This window comes from Rhinolophus sinicus, chromosome 9 (genome assembly GCF_057876585.1).
Source record: "Rhinolophus sinicus isolate RSI-liver-muscle chromosome 9, RSI-T2T, whole genome shotgun sequence".
Classification (NCBI taxonomy): domain Eukaryota; kingdom Metazoa; phylum Chordata; class Mammalia; order Chiroptera; family Rhinolophidae; genus Rhinolophus; species Rhinolophus sinicus.
The window spans coordinates 12,247,490-12,267,143 of NC_142509.1; positions in this window are offsets into that span (position 1 = coordinate 12,247,490).

Genomic DNA, 19,654 nt, shown 5'->3' on the forward strand with positions numbered 1-19,654 from the left:
ACGTTAAGCACCGACTGTGTGGTCTAGTGGTCAGGGAGCCCAGCTGACCACAAGGAGGGCTCTGGGTCCTATATCCCGGTCAAGCCACCACCACTCACTCAGAGACTTGGGGAAGATGGCTTGAAGTACTTGTATTTTTTAGTCTTCAGCTGCAAACCTGGGCAAAGCCACAACTCCTGAGCCAACCTGAGGCCACATCTGAGCTATTCTCCCTGAATAAATAGTACACAGGGAATAGTTTTCTGTCTCAGTCAAGGATTTGGACAAGGAGCTTTCCTTCACTGCTGAGTTTCTGTTATCCCCCAAACCATCTGATTTAATGCTGACCAGGTTAAAAGATATAAGATCTGCTTGAATGAAACCAGCTTAGATCTCTTGTTTCTCAAACAAGGAGCTAGAGTTTAGCTGGGGAACTCTCCAGATAACTGGGCTTTGGGGATCTCTTTAATGGTGCTGATGAGACCACTGTATTAAAGCCGTGGTGATGGGATCTGGTGGAGAGGCAGTATCCTCTAAAACAATTGCAGGGTTTTGGGGAAAGCTGGTAGGGTTAAGATAGGAGACACGGGAAACAGGAGTCGTTCAAAAGAAGCTGGTGGTCAAAATATAGATTTGACAGGCTTTCAGGAGGTTGTGGGATAAGGGCGAGCCATGCTAGTCTGGCTTGCCCCTGCAATGGCTTTAGACCAAGTTCTAGCACCCATCACACACACACGCACAAAATTGAGCAACAGAACTTTCCTGTATAATGAAATATAACTATTTGAACCAAAAAAGTGGGTTGTGATTTGTGCTTTGGGTAAAAAAAGCCGGCCATGGAAGCTAGAGGTTACACACTGGCTGACTGTGGGCTGATTCTATGCCATCGAGATGTTTAGTATGGCCTTCCAATGTTGGGATGCACCTATGCAACGGAAGTGAACTGCAGTAGGGCCCTGGGTGGGTGGTCTTTGATTCTGACATTCCTATATAGCAAACACTCATGGACACTGAGTGGAAGCTGCCCCCTCGAGATGAACTTCAGTCTCCTCTTTCGTCTCTAGTATGTAGAATTTGAGTTTATGACTCCTGTGAAGATAATGTCTCCACATTCCATGTTTACTTGACGTGAAGCTCATCTTATTCTAGAACCTACAGTGGAAGAGAACAAGAGGTCATCAGGTTCAATAGAACCATCTGACTTCCAAGCTGTTCTTTCCATTATGCTATGCTGCCACCCATGAACTCTGAAAGGTCTCCTTTGGTGATGCTGACCAATGGCTCACCATCCATGGGAGCCACAGCCCTGGTTACTGAGAGGTACACTTCATAAACCAAATATGGGAAAGTTTCCTTCCAGTAAGGAAGGTTTCTCACTTCCACAGCCCTTTCCAACCTCTGCTTTTCCCCACTGGCTGCTCTAGGAGGTGGTTTGCAGTGCAGTTGTACAAAGGCCTTCTAGTTCAGATACAGGAATACTTGACCCTCTGGGTAGCTGGTCCAGGGTCCTGGCCCTTGCCACTTTACGGGTATATTGGCTCACATGCTACTTGTTGTTCACTGTTCTTTGGGATCTCTCCATGCTACGAGAATCTGTACCGAAGAACAACAAATAACTGAAGAAAGAAACACTTTCCAGGTACCTCTTGCAATGAGACAAAGATTTAAGGAGTCTGATAAAAGCAGGTGTTGATCAACTGGTAAATTTTAAAGGCCTGAAGTTGAGGGAAAAAAACACCCAAATTAGGGGGTAAGGTGGCTCTGGCCTCTGTCCCTTGGCCAGTGCCAATTCCCGTTTTACTCAATGTCCCAGTTCCTTTCCCTTTTTCCATTTTCCTGGAAAATATTTCTATCCCGGGAAAGCCAGTTTCATATGATTGCCTGGTGTATCTCAATGTGCTGACGCCCAAAGTAATGACAGTCGTGGTCTCCGCCCATAGCAACACCAGGAAATCAACAATGGCCAGGTCTCGGGACCTGCTATGTGATCTTCTAAGCTCTTCTGAGTTTATTGCCCTGTCTCTGATCTCTCATCCCTGCCATTCAGGCTCTAGTGCTCTCTCAGCCACAGCATTTGCACAGAGCTGTCTGTCAGGTCAGCCCTGGTCAACCCATGTGAAACCATGTGGAGGAGCAAGGAAGTTTTCAGCAGCCACTTGTGGGTCAAGAGATAGTCACTACCTTCTCCCAAACCATTCCACACTGTCAGTTTGGTCTTCTGGCCCTGGGCAGTAGCAGACTATTTTCAATCTTTCTACTGGCAAATCCTGGCGTTTCAGCTGTTGACGTTTTATACTCCTTCAAAGACTGTCCCCCAAATGTGCCTGGAAATAGTTAATGAGTTGAAGAAATAGCGACAGTCTTCAGAAGGCTGGCAAATTGATGATGACGATTAGCTTTGATGTGGGATAGCATTTTTCAGTCAATAATATTCCAAAGGTTAGAAGGAGAGATGGGATTGAGGACCTGCAAAAGACTTTGGGAATTGTGTCGTGTTCATACAAACCCTTCGTTGCTCTTACAGATCTCAGGGGAAGGCAAGTTCAAAACCGTGAGAGTAACTGAATTGGGGAGTTCTCACTGCTAATGTACCTCTCAGGTGTACTGCTTTTTTCCCATTTGTTCTGGTTTCCAGAGAGTAGGAGAGTTTACTAGTGCAGCCAATACACCTTTAATCTGGGATATTTATACATATTAGAAGAAAGGTAAGAGTGATGGTGCAGACAATGACCAATGTTTGGAGGATAATGGATATTTCATTCAGGTATCTGTTTTCTGTATGGTCAAGTCTTCATGATGATAGCATAGAGTTGTACACTTGAGCCCAGGGAGACTTAAAGTATTTTCTTCACTAACTGACCTTAGACCACTGGGGTGGAGGGTGCAGTCATTAGGGTGTGGCTGGGAGGTGCATTAACTCTGGGCTCAGGCTTCTTGTTCAGGAGTGGGTAGGGTGGCTGGGGTGTATGTGGACAACCTATGTGATTGTGAGGCATGTTAGCTGCTCTGGTCACCCATATGTAAAGCCTCCTTGAAATCGCAGAACAGAGTCCTCACTACAAATTCCAAATAGCCTTCTCTGCAACCACAAGCAACAACTGAAAACTGAAGCCTAGCTAACAAAGACTGAATTAAAGCAAGGGTGACCACACCTCCTGGTGTACCTGGGATTGTCCTAGTGTCCATTCATTGTCCTTGCATGATTATTCATAGCAGTTCTTTGCACTTCCATGATACCTTACTTACATGGTCTCCTTAGAAAACCTATTAATGGCCTAGAAGATGATGACTGGAAAAGCAAACACCAGAATTCTAAATTTTACATGTTTAGAGTCAAAAGGGACCTTAAAGATTATCTAGTCAAACCTCTTCAATTAGGCATACATGAGGTTGAGGTTCAGAGAGGCCAAAGGACTTCCCCAATCACCTCATTAGTGGCAGAACAGGTATTAGAATGTGGATCTGACTTTCCCCATGTCCTTCCAACTCCATCCCTTTTCCTCGAAAATAAGACCTAGCTGGACAGTCAGCTCTAATGCGTCTTTTGGAGCAAAAAATAATATAAGACCTGGTATTACATTATATTATATTTATTATAATATTATATTTTATATTATATTATATTATATTATATTATATTATATTATATTATATTATATTATATTATATTATATTATATTAACTGAGTCTTATAGTAAACTAAGACCCGGTCTTATATTACTTTTTGCTCCAAAAGACGCATTAGAGCTGATTATCGGCTAGGTCTTATTTTCAGGGAAACATGGTATATGAAATTCATCCAATTTCCAGGCAAAATATTCTAATTTAAAGTTGACCCTGGTTGATTCAGAATCGATCTTGACAATTCTTTCTATTAGTTCTGTTGGATTCCAACAATCTGCTAAATGCTGATCTTCAGGTTGGGAAAGAGAGACAAGGAAAGGTGAATCCCAGGGTGGTGGGAGGTGTCAGATTTCTTAGTTCTCAGAAACTGAAAATGCAGGGTCTCTGAGATTGCAATTTATGGAACTATAGGATATTGTAGCTGGAAGGTACCCTGTAAGATGACACTACCAAACAAATTTGTTCAGGTAACAAACCTTTGTTGAATACTAGCTATGTGATTGGCATTGGGCTTAGTATGAGGTCAACCATAAGGGAAAAGATAAACACAACTTTTTCTTTCACTCTGTTTTTAGTAAATCAAGGGTGATAGACAAGTAAAGGAAGAATTACTATTCTGTGTAATGACAGTATGATTCGACACCTAGAAGGAACACCTAACATGGAAGAATTTACCCCCTAACGATAAGTGGCTTATAGCTAGGTGGAAAGGGGAAGAGGTTTAAGTCAAGGACTACAGATGAGAAAGTTTATGGACTGATAGAAAAACTAGAAGTAGTTTTGTGGAGCATAGGGTGAAATGGAGTAGCGGTGAGAGGTGAGGAGGGAGAGAATGGAGAGGAGATGACTCAGGGCCTTGTGGGCTGTGTGAAGAGTAAGATGGAGCCCTCAGGATATTCCCACAGGGTAAGTCACATGCTCTGATCTGTGCTTAAAAAAATCATTCTGAATGTAGATCAGAGAATGGATCAGAGGGGACAAGGATGGAAGAAGGGATACCAGTTGGAAAACGGTTTCATTTGTTTACAAGAGATGCCTCCCAGAGAATCAGCAGGAACAGATCAGAAAGGTGTTTAGGAGATGGATTCACCAGCACTGGGTGAATGGTTAGTGTGGATGGGTTGGGCCACTGTGCTGGGACCAGGACTTCGGGTGGTATGCAAAGGTAACTATGACGGTCCTTGTCCGTGGACACAATATCACTAGAGTATGGATTTTAGATCTGGAAAGATCTTAGAGATAAAGTCTAATCCCCTTACTGTAGAGATAAAGGATTTAAGGTTAGAAGGTTTAGGTGACTTGTCTACGATCACATTGGTAACTGGTGAGAGGCAAAATGAGGTCTTAGGTCTACTGATACAAAGGCAATCCGATGTATCTGATGAGGGTGGAGGGCTTGTCCCTCCAAACACAGGTAAGAAATAGTACATTTCTTCCTTCTCTCCCTCCCGCCTTTCCTCTCTCTCTCTTTCCCACCTTTCTTTTCCTCCCACCCTTCCTTCCTCTGGGGACAAGAGCTATTTAGCTTACAAATGGATGTGACAGCCCTCCCTGGATGACTGACATAGGCTGTCTCTTCTCATTAGGGTGTTAATCTCTCCATGGAGCCCTGGGCACCTGCCTCCACCCCAGGCTGTAATTGAAAGAGAAAGAGAAGGTGTTCATTTTTCTTGCTCTGGCTGCCTGCTCCTCAGCCTCCCTGAGAGCTGCCAGAGCCCCACTTGTTGAGTGATCTCTGCGCATTAGTCCCAGAATCCTATTTGGAGCGTAGGAAACAGCCAGTGACTAACCAGAATTGTCACAGCTTCCATTCCCAACTCAGCATTTCATGTCATCTCTGTGTCTTGGTCTCACACTCCTTTTCCTAGACTGACAGCCTCCTGCTGTTGTTGTGTTTTTTAATCTTTCATTATTCCAGTTCTTGGTGATTCTTCCTCTCTTTTTCTCATTCATTCCCTTCATTCTCCTCTCTTTGTCTGTCTCTCATATTTTATATTCTTAGAGAGGAACATACACATTTAAGAGTATGGACTCTGATGCTACACTGCATGGTTTTAAATCCTGGCCCTGCCACTTTTGAGCTGTGTGATCTTGGGCAAGTCATTTAACCTCTCTGTGTCTCGATTTCTTTGTCCATGAAATAGGGATAATAGTACTAACCTCACAGGATTGAGACAGTGATCACCAATTAATACACGTTCATGCCTGACCCATAGCAAGTGTTATGCAAGTGAGAGCTATTAGTAAGTCTGAAACAACAGCTCAAGAAAGTCTTTTTCTCCCTTCTTTGTGAACCATTTTTTCCCCCAAGTTTCCTTGGACAAGGAAAAGAGTTCAACATTCAGGGTAAGGACTCTGGAGGGCTTGTCTGCAGAGAGAGGAGTGTCTGTTTCTTGCCCTCCCCGCCCTGGGGCAGGACTCTGGGTGCCAAGGCCTCCCTGCCTGCTGTGGGCCCTGCCTGCTATTGCAGCTGTCGGTGGGCAGAGCGCTGGCTCCAAGCACCAACAGGCAAATGCTGTCCCACCAGCTCGAGGACTCAGCATTTTCCATGATTCCCTGCTCTGTTTATTTTCCTCTTTGGGCTCCCTCCACTGAGTGGGGACTTCTGAATGATGTCCAACAGCAACGCTGGGCTGCCCAAAGGCCTCTCCCACTGCTGAGCTTAAGCCCTCCCCTTGTCTCCTCCTGTTGGCAGGCAGAAGGAAGCGGGGCTGGGCTGGCCCAAGCAGAAAGCTCCCACACAAAGTGCCATTGTATGGGGCCGGTCTCTGGGAGACAAATGAAAGGGATTTCAAAATCAACGGCAAGTTATTTTTATCCATGGAAGGGCTAAATGCCTTTATTTTCCATCTTGGAAAACAAACTTTAAGGGATCCTTGTGCTGCAGAGTGTTTTCATTTACTCTGGTATTCAAACATTTAGGAAGAAAGCTTCTGAAAGACCTAGGTTCAGAAAGGATGAAATCCAGAAATCCAGACCGTTGGATGGGGGTCTGCTGGGGAGACCAGAACCTATTGCTATCCGGCCTTCAAGCCCTCAAGCTTCTTTCCCACCAGTGCTCTCAGCGCCCACTTACGTCTTCCAGTTTGGGCACCTTCTCGTTCCAGCCCCACCTGCTGACCCCACAAGTCTTCGCTGGCTGCTTTTCTCACCCAAACCCTCAGCTTTCTGCCTCTGAGCAGGTCCAACTCAGAACTATGGGATCAGCCTTCCTCTAGGACAGGGGTCTCCTCTGGGAAAGGGCACACTCCAGGGATTGCACAGACGACATGGGAGATGGGAGGAAAGCTTTGGAACTTCTACTCATGTTTATTTTTTGTCTAAACATAGGAAACACACTGTTACTAATACTGCATATGCCTTCCATCAGGCTTCCTTGGGGTATTTGCATATATTCAAAGCACTGTAAGGGAAAGTGAGAATTATGCAGTGTCCAAGGGGTATCTACACTGGTGCTTTTATTTCACTTTTAGGGTAGTATCGTGTTTTAAGGATTACATATATACCATGAGTAGATTTTCAAACCAGATTTTCTAATTTTAACCAAATAATCCTCACAAAATGGACAAGTGGCTTAAAATGTTCCCTGCAATACAACTGGATCATAGACAATAGGAATAATTCCGGCACATGAAGACAGGAAGAAAATCCAGATTACTTCTCCTGGAACAAATCATTTGCCAGCAATATAGTGAGGTTAAAACAACAATGATTTAATTATATTTGGCCAAATCATTTTCCAAATTATCAACATTATGTTCAATATAAATCTACCTCCATTGTCATTAATGATGATTGGTGTCCTGGGGTATTATATATTATCAATCATTACTAATAGGTATTAGCTAGTGCATCTAATTTTACAAATGAATATGTATATATTGGAGGTGGTAATTAAAGGTATTTATTGGTGGGAGTAGAGGGTCAGAAAACTTTTGAGACAACTGCTCTAAAGGCATATTTCAGTGAGCCAACAAGATTTCTGCTTATAGTGGAGAAAGCTCAACATTTGCAATCAGTTAAAATCAGAGTTTAAACTTTGACTACACACTTAATAAACTATATGGCTTTGGCAATACATGTAATTTCCCTGAGTTTCAATTTCCACAAAATCACAATGATGACAGTTACCTCACAGGTCTATTTTGTAGATCAATAAAATAATTCATGTTAAGTACATAGAACAGGACTTACCATATAATAATTGCTCAAGACATGTTTTGTCTTTTGTATTCTCACCTTGCTTCTGCTGTGAAACCAGGGAACGTGAGAGGGTTTAAGATGGAGCTCAGCCCCTATGAAATCCTACTACGGACCTTCAGAGAGTTTTTCCTTGTGTCTGAGAAGGTGAGCCCATGTGTTTCAACACATCACTGATTGGCTGTTCTTAGACCTAAGGGGAGAGAAGATTTGAGAGTGTATGTATTTAAAAACCATTCTGGGTAGGCTTCCTGGTGGCTTCCTAACAAGTACGCAATAAATGGTTGTATGTTGGTTTTAGCCCAGTTCCCAGCAGACCATATTTTTCTATCAGAAGGTATAACACAACAGTGCCACAATTGGCAGTAATTAGCCCCCCCACAGCCACCCCCCCAGGATGAAACTCAGCCAAAGGTCTCAGAAGTGAATGAGCTATGGAAACTAGGAAGCACCCCCTGAGCCTGGGGTCTGGGCTTTGGCAGAGGATTTGGCACAGCCCAGCTGTGTTATAAAAGAGGCAGTGTATGTGGGGTGGGGTGGGAAGTGAAGCTCACTTCTTCTGATTCTTCTCCCCAGCTCCCATTTTGCACACAAGGATACAAAATGAAGGATGGTGGAGCCACTCAAGTGTGAGAGCCATACTCTTCTTCTCTACCAACTCTTATTCATAATTGTTCCTCAAATTCAGATTTAGAGTATCTCATAAAGTCGTGTGCTAGCTTTGAGAAAACACTGACCAGCTTACACATATGCAAGCTCCTTATTCATCAGAGTCCCCCATTCCAAACATCTTCAGGTAAATATCAACCCCAGATCCCTCAACCCTTGCAAATGAACCTGGGGAAAGTTTGGGGGAGTCAAAGACTCCATTTCAAGCTTTAAGACAATGATCAATGAATGGTTCATTCACAGTTCTAAGCTGGGAGATTCAAGGGAAAGCAAATGAGGTTTTAAGGCCCAGCATTCAAAGTATGTCATAGACATTGAAAGAGACTCACTTCACGAAGAAACAATCTCCAACGAAAGGTGGAGTGAATTCGTGTGACCTGAATACAGTTGACAATGAAACTGCTCTGGCCCATTGATCTCAGGGTGACCTCACTGGTGTGCTCTCACATAGTCCATTCCAGACAGGTGACCAACCTGTGAGTCAGCCTTGCCTGGGCAGGAGGCAGCTGATACAGAGAATATACCCAGTCCTGTAACCTGACAACTTTGACCCTTGGCTTCTGAGGAATTACTCCATCTGGGGACAAAGCAGCCTTTGTCCTTATAGGCTGCCCATAGGTTGAAAGTAAAGAACACATTTCTTCCCTCTCCCCCACCTGCCATGCTGGGTCCTAGATCTCTTGGATTTTCTCTGAGCCACCCTCTTGTCCTCTTGTCTTCTTTTCTCGGGTCAGGCTTCCTTGAGTTTCAGATGAACTATACTCTGCCTCCAGGAATAATGCACTTTGCCTGTTTAGGAGTGAATGCTCAGAGACCAGTGTGACAATTCCTAAGCCTGAAGACAGTGAAGTATTTCTGGGACTTTTCCATCCTGACAGCATTCTTTACTCTCTGAATTTCAATAGGCCATTTCAGGGGCTTAATTCTCTTTTTAGAATCAAAACATGGATTTGAGAAGCAGGCAGATCTAAGATCAAGTTAAGGGACACATAACAACCTGTCTGAACCACCAATTCCTTTTTCGCAAATGGGTGGGATAATACCTACTCCATAGATTTATATTGATCAAATGGAATAACGTAATAAAATGCTTTTTAAAGGACCTGAGATATAGCAAATGTGCAATAAATATTAGTTTCCTTTCCTTCACCCATTCTACAGGACAGAATCCCCCCCAAATACTTCATTCTCTTTTAAATATTAGTTTTATATATTTTAAAAATAGGTTGTGTATTTATTAAAAACTTTGGTAACAGTGGAAAAATAAAAGACAATTTTAAAAATCAGTTTATATTCTTCACTATTAAAATTTTGGCATAAATTCTTTCAGAATGTATACATATACATGTATATTTGATACTAGACATGCTTTTTTATTCAGGTAAAATTTATAACAGTGATATTGACAAGTCTTAATTGTTCAATTTGATAAATCTGTGTAAGCAACACTTCAGAAAGTTCCCATATTTACTCTCTGCAGTCAATCACTATTCAATAGGTTAGTTTTGCCAGTTCTTGAACTTCATAATTCATGGGGCTTTGGGTAGAGTACTTACAAAGGTTTTGCATCAGTCATGGAACAAAATTAGCCCAGACTAAATGTTGTTCTACTCCAGCCTAATAAAGATTAAAAGCAAGACTCAAGAGTCAAACTTTTTCCAAGCTCAAGAATATTTTTAGGAATACAAAAATATCCAGCAAATCTAGTGTCTGGTATCCAACAAAAAACTGCCAGGCATACAGACAAGCAGGAAAATATGACCCATAATGAGGAAAAAAAATCAGTTAGTTGGAAATTTCCCAGAAATGACACAGACAATATAATTAGTACACAAGGATATTAAAAGAGAGTAACAATTTCACACATTCAATTAGCTATAGGAAAGACTGAACATGCTAAGTAGAGCTATAGAACATATTAAAAAAAGATCTGAGTTAAACTTCTAGAGATGAAAACTATAATATATGAGATGAAAGGTACCCTAGATGAGATTGATAGCAGATTTAACACTGCAGAAGAAAAAGAATTAATAAGCAAAGTCATAGCAATAGATACTACCCAAAATAAAATACATAGAAAAGAAAGACTTAAAAGAAAACTAGCAGTGTGTTAATGAGCTGTGAAACAATTATAATTGTTTGAATAAACATGTAACTAGAGTCCTCAAAGGAGCAAAAAGAATTATTTGAAGAATTTTTAATGACTGAAATTTTTAAATTTTTGACTACAACTCTAGACTCACAGACCTAAGATGTAGAAGACCAACAAACTCTAAGCACATGAAACTTGAGAAAAATTACACTAAAGCACATCATATTCAAATGGCTTAAAACCAATGATAAAGAAAACTTGAAAATAACTAAATAACTAAAGACATATACAGAGGACAGCAGATTTCAAGCAAGAAGACAGTATACAACATCTTTAAAGTACAAAAAGAATAATATCAGTCAACTTAGAAGTCTATACTTAGTGAAAATAAATATCTTTTAAAAACAAAAGCAAAACAAAGAGTTTTTCAGACATAAAGTATTGAGTTTATCATCAGCAGAACTGCACTATAAGAAATCATAAAGTCTTAAAAGTTGTCATCAAAAGAAAAAAAATTATAAGTATGTGTGATGATGGATGTTAACTAGACTTATTATGGTGATTATTTTGCAATATCAAAAACAAAATAAAATAATACAAAAGCAATTTAAAAAGACATCATAAAGGATGCCCTTCAATCAGATGGAAAATAATACCAGATGGAAATATAGATGTGCGCAATACTATTAAGAGCCTTGGAAATGGTAATTATGTGGGAAAATATAAAATACGTTTTCTTCTTATTATTTAAATCTTTTGGAAAGAACATTGATGATTGAAAGCAAACATAAGAGCAATGTAATATGGGACTTGTATGTAGAAATACAATGTATGACAATAACACTACAAGGTTCAGGAGACGGAATGGAATTACATTGCAAAGTTCTTTTAATATATGGAAAGTGGTATAATATCACTTGAAGGCTGACTGTGATAAGTTAAAGACATATTCTATGAACCCCAAATTAACCATTAAAATAATACAACAAAAGAGATAAAACAGAATAATAAAAATATATAGTTAATCCAAAAAAGAACATAAAGAGGAGACAAAATAAGTTGGAACACATAGGAAAAAACAAACAGCTGGTAGATTTAAAACCTACCATATACATAATCACATTAAATAGAAACAGTTTAAAGACTCCAAATTAAAAGTCAGAGGTATCAGAGTTAAAAAAAGAAAGGCCCAGCTACATGTTACCCACATAAATGCATTTCTTATTTATTTTGCTTTTTTGAGTTTTTGACATTCAATATTATTTTATATTAATTTCAGATGTACAGTATAGTGGTTAGAAATTTATATAATTTAAGAAGTGATCCCCCTGATTAGTCTATTACCCATCTGGCACTATACATAGTTATTACCATATTATTAATTATATTCCTTATGCTTTACTTTACATACACATGACTACTTTGTAACTACCAATTTGTAATTTTTTCACCCTGCCCCCCAGACTCCCTCCCATCTATTATCCTGATAAATCTAGTACTCATCTGACACTATACATAGTTATTACAATACTATTGACTATATTTCTTATGGTATACCCTACAGCCCCATGACTACTTCGTTACAACAAATTTGTACTTCTTAATCCCTTCCCCTTTTCACCCACTCCCACAACCCTCCTTCCATCTGGCAACCATCAGAATGTTCTCTGTATCTATGAGTTTGTTTCTGTTTTGTTTGTTTATTTTGTTCTTTAGATTCCACATATAAGCGAAATCACATTGCATCTGTCATTCTTGGTCTGACATAGTCCACTCAGTATTATACTCTCCAGGTCCAACCATGCCACTGCAGATGGCAAGAACCATTCCCTTCCGTGGCCGAGCAATATTCCATTGTATGTATATACCACCTCCTCTTTATTCATTCAATCATCGATGGACACCCAGGCTGCCGCCACATTTTGGCCATTGTAAACAATGGCGCAATGAAAACATAGATACACTTTTCCCCTCAAAGTAGGGTTTTGGATTTTTTTGGATAAATACCCAGAATTGGGTTACTGGGTCCTTCTTTATCTCTTGTTATAGCCTTTGTTTTAGAGTCTGTTTTGTCTGGTGTAAGTATTGCTACCCCAGCTTTTTTTTTTTTTTGGTTTCCATTTTCGTGAAATATCTTTTTCCATCTCTTTGCTTTCAGTCAGTGTGAGTCTCCGGTAGGCAGCATATGTAAGGGTCAGGTTTTCTTATCCATTCAGCCACCCTATCTTTTGATTGGAGCATTTAATCCATTTACGTTCAAAGTAATTGTTGATAGATATGTAGTTATTGCCTGTTTCTTCTTCTTCTTCTTCTTCTTCTTCTTCTTCTTCTTCTTCTTCTTCTTCTTCTTCTTCTTCTTCTTCTTCTTCTTCTCCTCCTCCTCCTCCTCCTCCTCCTCCTCCTCCTCCTCCTCCTCCTCCTCCTCCTCCTCCTCCTCCTTTGTCTTTTTTATCTTAAAGAAGTCCCTTGAACATTCCTTGTAATTCTGGTTTGGTGGTGATAAACTCCTTTAGCTTTTTCTTGACTAGTAAGCTTTGCTGGGTAGTGTAATCTTGGTTTTAGGAAATTGCTTTTCATCACTTTGAATATTTTGTGCCAGTCTCTTCTGGCCTGCAAAGTTTCTGTTGAGAAATCAGCTGACAGCTTTATGGGAGCTCCTTTGTAGGTAGCTAACTGCTTTCCTCTTGTTGCTTTTAAGATTCTGTCTTTGTCTTAAACCTTTGGTATTTTAATAATGACGTGTCTTGGTGTGGGCCTGCTTGGGTTCATCTTGTTTACGACTCTGTGCTTCCTGGGCTTGTATGTCTATTTCCTTCACCAGGTTAGGAAAGTCTTCTGTCAGTATGTCTTCAAATAGGTTTTCAAATCCTTGCTCTCCTTTTTTTCCTTCTGGTACTCCTATGATGTGAATGTTGGTATGCTTGATGTTGTCCCAGAGGCCCCTTAAACTATCCTCATTTCCTGGATTCTTTTTTCCTTTGCTGTTCTGATTGGGTGTTTTCTGTTACTTGGTCTTCCAAATTGCTGATTCAGTCCTCTGCTCCATGTAATCTGCTATTGATTCCCTCTAATACATTCTTCATTTCAGTTATTGTACTCTTTATTTATGAAAGGTTCTTTTTATGTTTTCTGTCTCCATTTTTATGTTTCCTATCTATCTCTTTGTTGAAGTTCTCCCTGTGATCATTGGGCATCCTTATAACTATTGTTTTGAATGGTGTGTCTGGTAGATAACTTGCCTCCATACTGTTTAGTTCTTTTCCTGGAGCCTTGTTCTGTTCTTTTATTTGGGACATGTTTGTTCATCTCCCCATTTTGGCTGCTATCCTGTACTTGTTTCTATGTATTAGGTAGGGATACTATGCCTCCTGGTCTTAGTAGGGTAGCCTTATGTAGTAGGTGTCCTGTGGGGCCTAGTGGTACAGTCTCCCTGATCACCTGAGCCAGGTGCTCCAGGTATGTCCCTTGTGTGGGTTGTGTGTTCCTTCCTGTTGTAGTTGAGGCTTGGTTGTTATTTTCATGTCAATGAGCGTGACTGACCCTCAAGCTGATTTGTTGTGAGGACTGGCTGTGACTACAGTGGAGAAGCTGTTGTGCAGGGTCTACCCTATTTAGCAGGATTCACTTTAGTAGGCCTCTGGTGCCTGCTCAGTCTGCCCTTTGGGTGTGTCATCCTTGAAGGTGGCTGGGTGCTGATCAAGCTCAGTGCAAAGCTGGGCACCGGGCGTGCCAGACCCCAGCCTCCTGGGAGGGGCTCCACCACAGGCCAAGTTCAGCTACAGCTAGTGCCCTGCCTGGTGCCACCTGGCAAGAGCCACAAAGCAATCTGCAGATGGCCACCACCTGTGCTGGACCAGAGGTGCCTTTAGAGGCCAAGCTGAGAGCCGAGGCTGGCTGTGGCTAGTGCTGGCCAAGGGGTTGCTCAGCAAGCAGAACGGGACATACTGAATCCAGATGTTGCTTGTTCTGGGTTTTGTGAACCTTTGAGAAATTTTAGGAAAGTCCAAAGCATGAGCCAAGACAGGTCATTTGTACGGGAAAGCCACTGGAAGTGGCTTGGGTGGGCTTGAAAGTTGGGTATGGCAGGGTGTCAGAGAATCACTAGTGCAAGGTGAGTGAATGGTGTTAGCCAGTCTGGTGGAGACTCAGATATGGTGGCCACCTGCGTCTGCACTCTGGGCACGGGGAGAGCTCAATAAAGGAACAATGGCTTCCACCAGCTCCTCCGTCTGGGAGAAAGCTGCCCCTCCAGCACTTGCCCTGAGGCTAGACAACTTGATTCCTCTCTGTGTGTCCCTGGTGCCTTTTAAGCCATTGCCCCAGCACTGGAGCTCAGAGAGAGTCCATCAGTGAGTAATTCCATGTGTGGGCCCTTGAAGAGGAATGCTTTGGACTCAAGCAGCCCTCCTTCTCACTCAGTCGCCATTTCTGCTGATTTTCACTGCCAGAAGTTATGGAGACTTCTCTCACCGGCACTGGAACCCAGGGCTGGAGAGCCTGGTGTAGTGCTGGGAACCCTTACTCCTCTGGGGGTGGGGGGAAACCTCTACAGACAAGTTATCCCTCCTGATTTTTAATGGTCACATGTGGGTGTGGGACCAGCCCATTCTGTATCTCTGCCCCACCTACCAGTCTCAAGGTGGCTTTTCCTGTATGTCTTTAGTTGTAGAGCTGGGTTCAGCTAGATTTCAGGTGATTCTCAATGATGGTTGTTCTGTAATTTAGTTGTAATTTTGATGAGGTTGTGAGAGGCGGTATTGATCTAGTCTGCTGTCTTGACCAGAAATCAAGAATGCATTTCAGATATAAAGATACAAGTGGGTTAAACTTAAAAGATGAAAAATTACATACAATGTTAACACTAGACAAAATAAAACCAGAGGGGCTAAATTAATATCATAAAAAGTAGATTTTAGATCATAGAAAGAGTATTACCAGGGATAAAAGGGATATAATAACGATAAAGTGGTCAATTCACCTAGATGCCAAAAGAGTCATAAATATTCATACACCTAATGACTGAGCTTCACTATACCTGAGAGAAAAATCAATGAACTGAGGGAAGAAACAAACAAATCCACAATTATAATCAAATACTTCAATAGCTGATAAAAATATAGACAAAAAGTCAGCAAGCATTTAGAAAATTTGAACAACACTGACAATCAAATTGATTTAATTGACAATTATAGAGTAGATACCCAACAACAGCAAAATGCCTTTCTTTTCAAGTATAAATAAAACATTTACCAAGAGAGGCCATATGTTGTGTTATAAACAAAAGTAATAAATTTAAAAAGAGTCAAATCTTAGAAAATCTATAACCACAAGAAATTAAATTAGAAATCGGTATCAGAAAGATTTCTACTGTGTTTCCCTGAAAATAAGACGTAGCTGGACCATCAGCTCTAATGCGTCTTTTGGAGCAAAAATTAATATAAGACCCGGTCTTATTTTAATATAATGTAAGACTGGGTCTTAGATAATATAATATAATATAATATAATATAATATAATATAATATAATATAATATAATATAATATAATCAGACTGGGTCTTATATTAATTTTTGCTCCAAAAGACGCATTAGAGCTGATGGTCCAGCTACGTCTTATTCTGGGGGAAACATGGTAGAAAATCCACAAGTAATCTCAAGCTAAAATACATAAATAACTCATGGATCACGGAATAAATTTAAAAAAATGTCAAAGTATTTTGAACTGCATGAAAATGGAAATTACATAATAATAAAAATTGTGGATTAAAGTAATACTTAAAGAGACATTTACAGCACAAAAAGACATATTAGAAAAGAAAAAATGTCCTCAAATTAATGAACTCGGCTTCCCCCTTAAGAAACTAGAAAAAAAAAAAAAGCGAATGAAATCTAAAGACAGAAAAAACAAAAAACAAAAAGATCAGAGTCATAAATCAATGAACTAGAAAACAGAAAAGCAATAAAGAAAAATCGATGAAATCAAGAGATAGTTCTTTCAGGTGTACAATTCTGTATTACATCATCTATAAATCCCATTGTGTGTTCATCACCCAGAGTCAGTTCTCCTTCCATCACCATATATTCGATCTCCCTTACCCTCATCTCCCACCCCCCATCCCCCACCCCCCTTAACCTCTGGCAAACACTAAACTATTATCTGTGTCTATAAGTTTCTGTTTCTCATTTGTTTGTCTTGTTCTTTTGTTGTTTTTGGTTTATATACCACATATCAGTGAAATCACATGGTTCTCTGCTTTTTCTGTCTGACTTATTTCGCTCAGCATTACTCTCTCAAGATCCATCCATGTTGTCACAAATGTTCCAATATCATCTTTTCTTACCGCCGAATAGTATTCCATTGTGTACATATACCACAACTTCTTTATCCATTCATCTATCGAAGGACATTTTGGTTGTTTCCATGTCTTGGCCACCGAAAACAAAGCTGCAATATGTAATTTTACTAACAATTGTCACCCCAATAAATTAAAAAAAAAAAAAAAAAGAGATAGTTCTTTGAGAAGATCATTAAAAATCAATAATCTTCTAACTTGACTGATTAGGAGAAAAAGAGAGAACAAAAATTACTAATATCAGGAATGACAGAAGTGGCATAGCTGGTTTCTGAAGATGCTACAATATAATAATGGATAAAATAGTACATACTGAATGATTCCATTTATATAAAATTACAGAAAAGAGTAAATTGTTCAGTACAGAAAGAAAGCAGATCAGTATGGGTATGGGGGGAGTGGAGAATGGATTACAAATGGGCACAAAGGAATTTTGGAGTTGATTAAATATTTGTTATTTTGATTGTGGTGATGGTCTCTTGAGTTTATACATATTTCAAAACAGATCAAATAGTGCTTTCCACATGTGCAGTTTAGTGTACTTTAATTATCTCTCAATAAACTTTCTTTTTAACATTATCAGTGGCTGATTAGCTCAATTGGTTGATGTCCAGTGTCAAGGAGCCCAAGACCATGAGCTTGAGTCAGTCATAGGCTAATTAACTTCTGTATTTCCAGTAGCACCAAAATACACCTCTGTTTTTTCTAAATTTTAAGGTCATTGAATTAGAGTGTGAATGGCTCAGAGAAATCCATAACCACACAAGGAAAAAAAGAGTTTCTTTGAATAAATTGTTCATAGGCATTGAATCTTAGCAGACCCTTGGTTTATAATGGAGAGCACAGTATTGTGTTTTTTCTAGAAATGATTTCTAGCTAATCCCACTTAATTCTGAATTTCACTTTATCTCCTAATACTAAAGACCTATTAATTGAACACATGAAAACTATAGATATAAATAATTGTCCCTTATATAGGTGACATTATACATATATTTTCATCTCATTTCTTTGCATCTAAATACTGTTCTCCCCTTTCTCTCTTTTTAATAAAATTTAAATAGATTCCCTGAGGTATAGTTGGCATGTAATAAATTGTAAAATTAAAATGTACAATTTTATAGGGTTTGTAATTGTGTAACATGAAACCATCATCCTATCAAAGCTAAAGAATACATCCGTTACTCCAAAGTCGCCTCGAAACCTTATGTAATCCCTTCCTCCCACACAACCCTCCAACCTCATTTCCTGTTCTCAGGTGACCATTGATCTGTTTTCTGACACTGTAGATTACTTTGCATTTTCTAGAATTTTGTGTAAGTGGAACTATGTATTTTATTTTAATCTGGCTTCTTTCACTCAGCATAATAATTTTGAGATTCACTCATGTTGTCATGTTTATCAACAATTTGTTTCTTTTTATTACTTAGTAGTATTTTATTGTATAGATAAACTACAGTTTGCTTATCCAGTCATTTGTTGATATATATATTTGGGTTGCTCACAAATTTTGGCTATTACAAATAAAGCTGTTATGAACATTCATATAAAAGTCTTTGTTTGGACACATGTGTTTATTTCTTTGAGTAAAAACCTAGGAGTGTAAAGTAGTAGATGCATGTTTAACTTTTTGTTTTAAAACAACTCTTTTCTAAAAAAAGACTTAATTGTATAAAAACAGTTTTAGGCTTACAACAAAATCGAGAAGGTACAGTGATTTCCTATATATCCCCCATCCCCACTTATGCATACGCTCTCCCATTATCAATATCACTCAGCAGAAAAGTACATTTTTTAAATCAAGGATGAATCTACATCGACAAATCATAATCACCCAAAGTTCAAGGTTTATCTTAGGGTTTACTCGTGGTGTTGTATATTCTATGGGTTTGGAAAACATATATTGACACATATTCATCTTTACGATATCATACAGAGTATTTATGCTGCCCTAAAAGTCTTCTGGGCTTTCTGTATTCAACTCCCTCCACCCCAATCCCTGATAACCACTGATCTTTTTATTGTCTCCATAGTTTTGCCACTTCTAGAACATCAACTATTTGGAATCGTATAGTATATAGCCTTCTCAGATTGACTTCTTTCACTTAAAAACATACATTTGAGTTTCCTCCCTATCTTTTTATGGCTTGATAACTCATTTATTTTAGCACTGAATAATATTCCGTTGTCTGGATATACCAGTTTATTTATCCATTCACCTACTGGTGGACATCTTGGTTGCTTCCAGGTTTTGGCAATTATGAAAAAACATCTGCTATAAACATCTGTGCAGATTTTTGCATGTATATAGTTTTCAACTCCTTTGGGTAAATATCAGGGAAAATGATTATATGGAAAGAATATATTTAGTTTTGTAGAAACTGCCAAACTGTATTCCACAGTGGCTGTACCATTTTGCATTCCTACTGGCAGTGAATGAGAGTTCCTATTGCTCCCCATTCCCATCAGCATGGGGTGTAGTGAATGTTCTGGAATTCAGCAATTCTAATAGTGTGTAGTGGTATCTCATTGTTGCTTTTTTTGTTTTGTTTTCAATTTTTAAAGATTATTATTAAAAATATACTTAGATATGATAGTATATTGGCTTCAGGTATAAACAATAGTTATTCAACATTTATATACCTAAAGAAGTGATCATCTTGATAAGTCCAGGAACCATCTGACACCATACCATGCTATCACAATATTATTAGCTATATTCCCGATGCTGTACATTA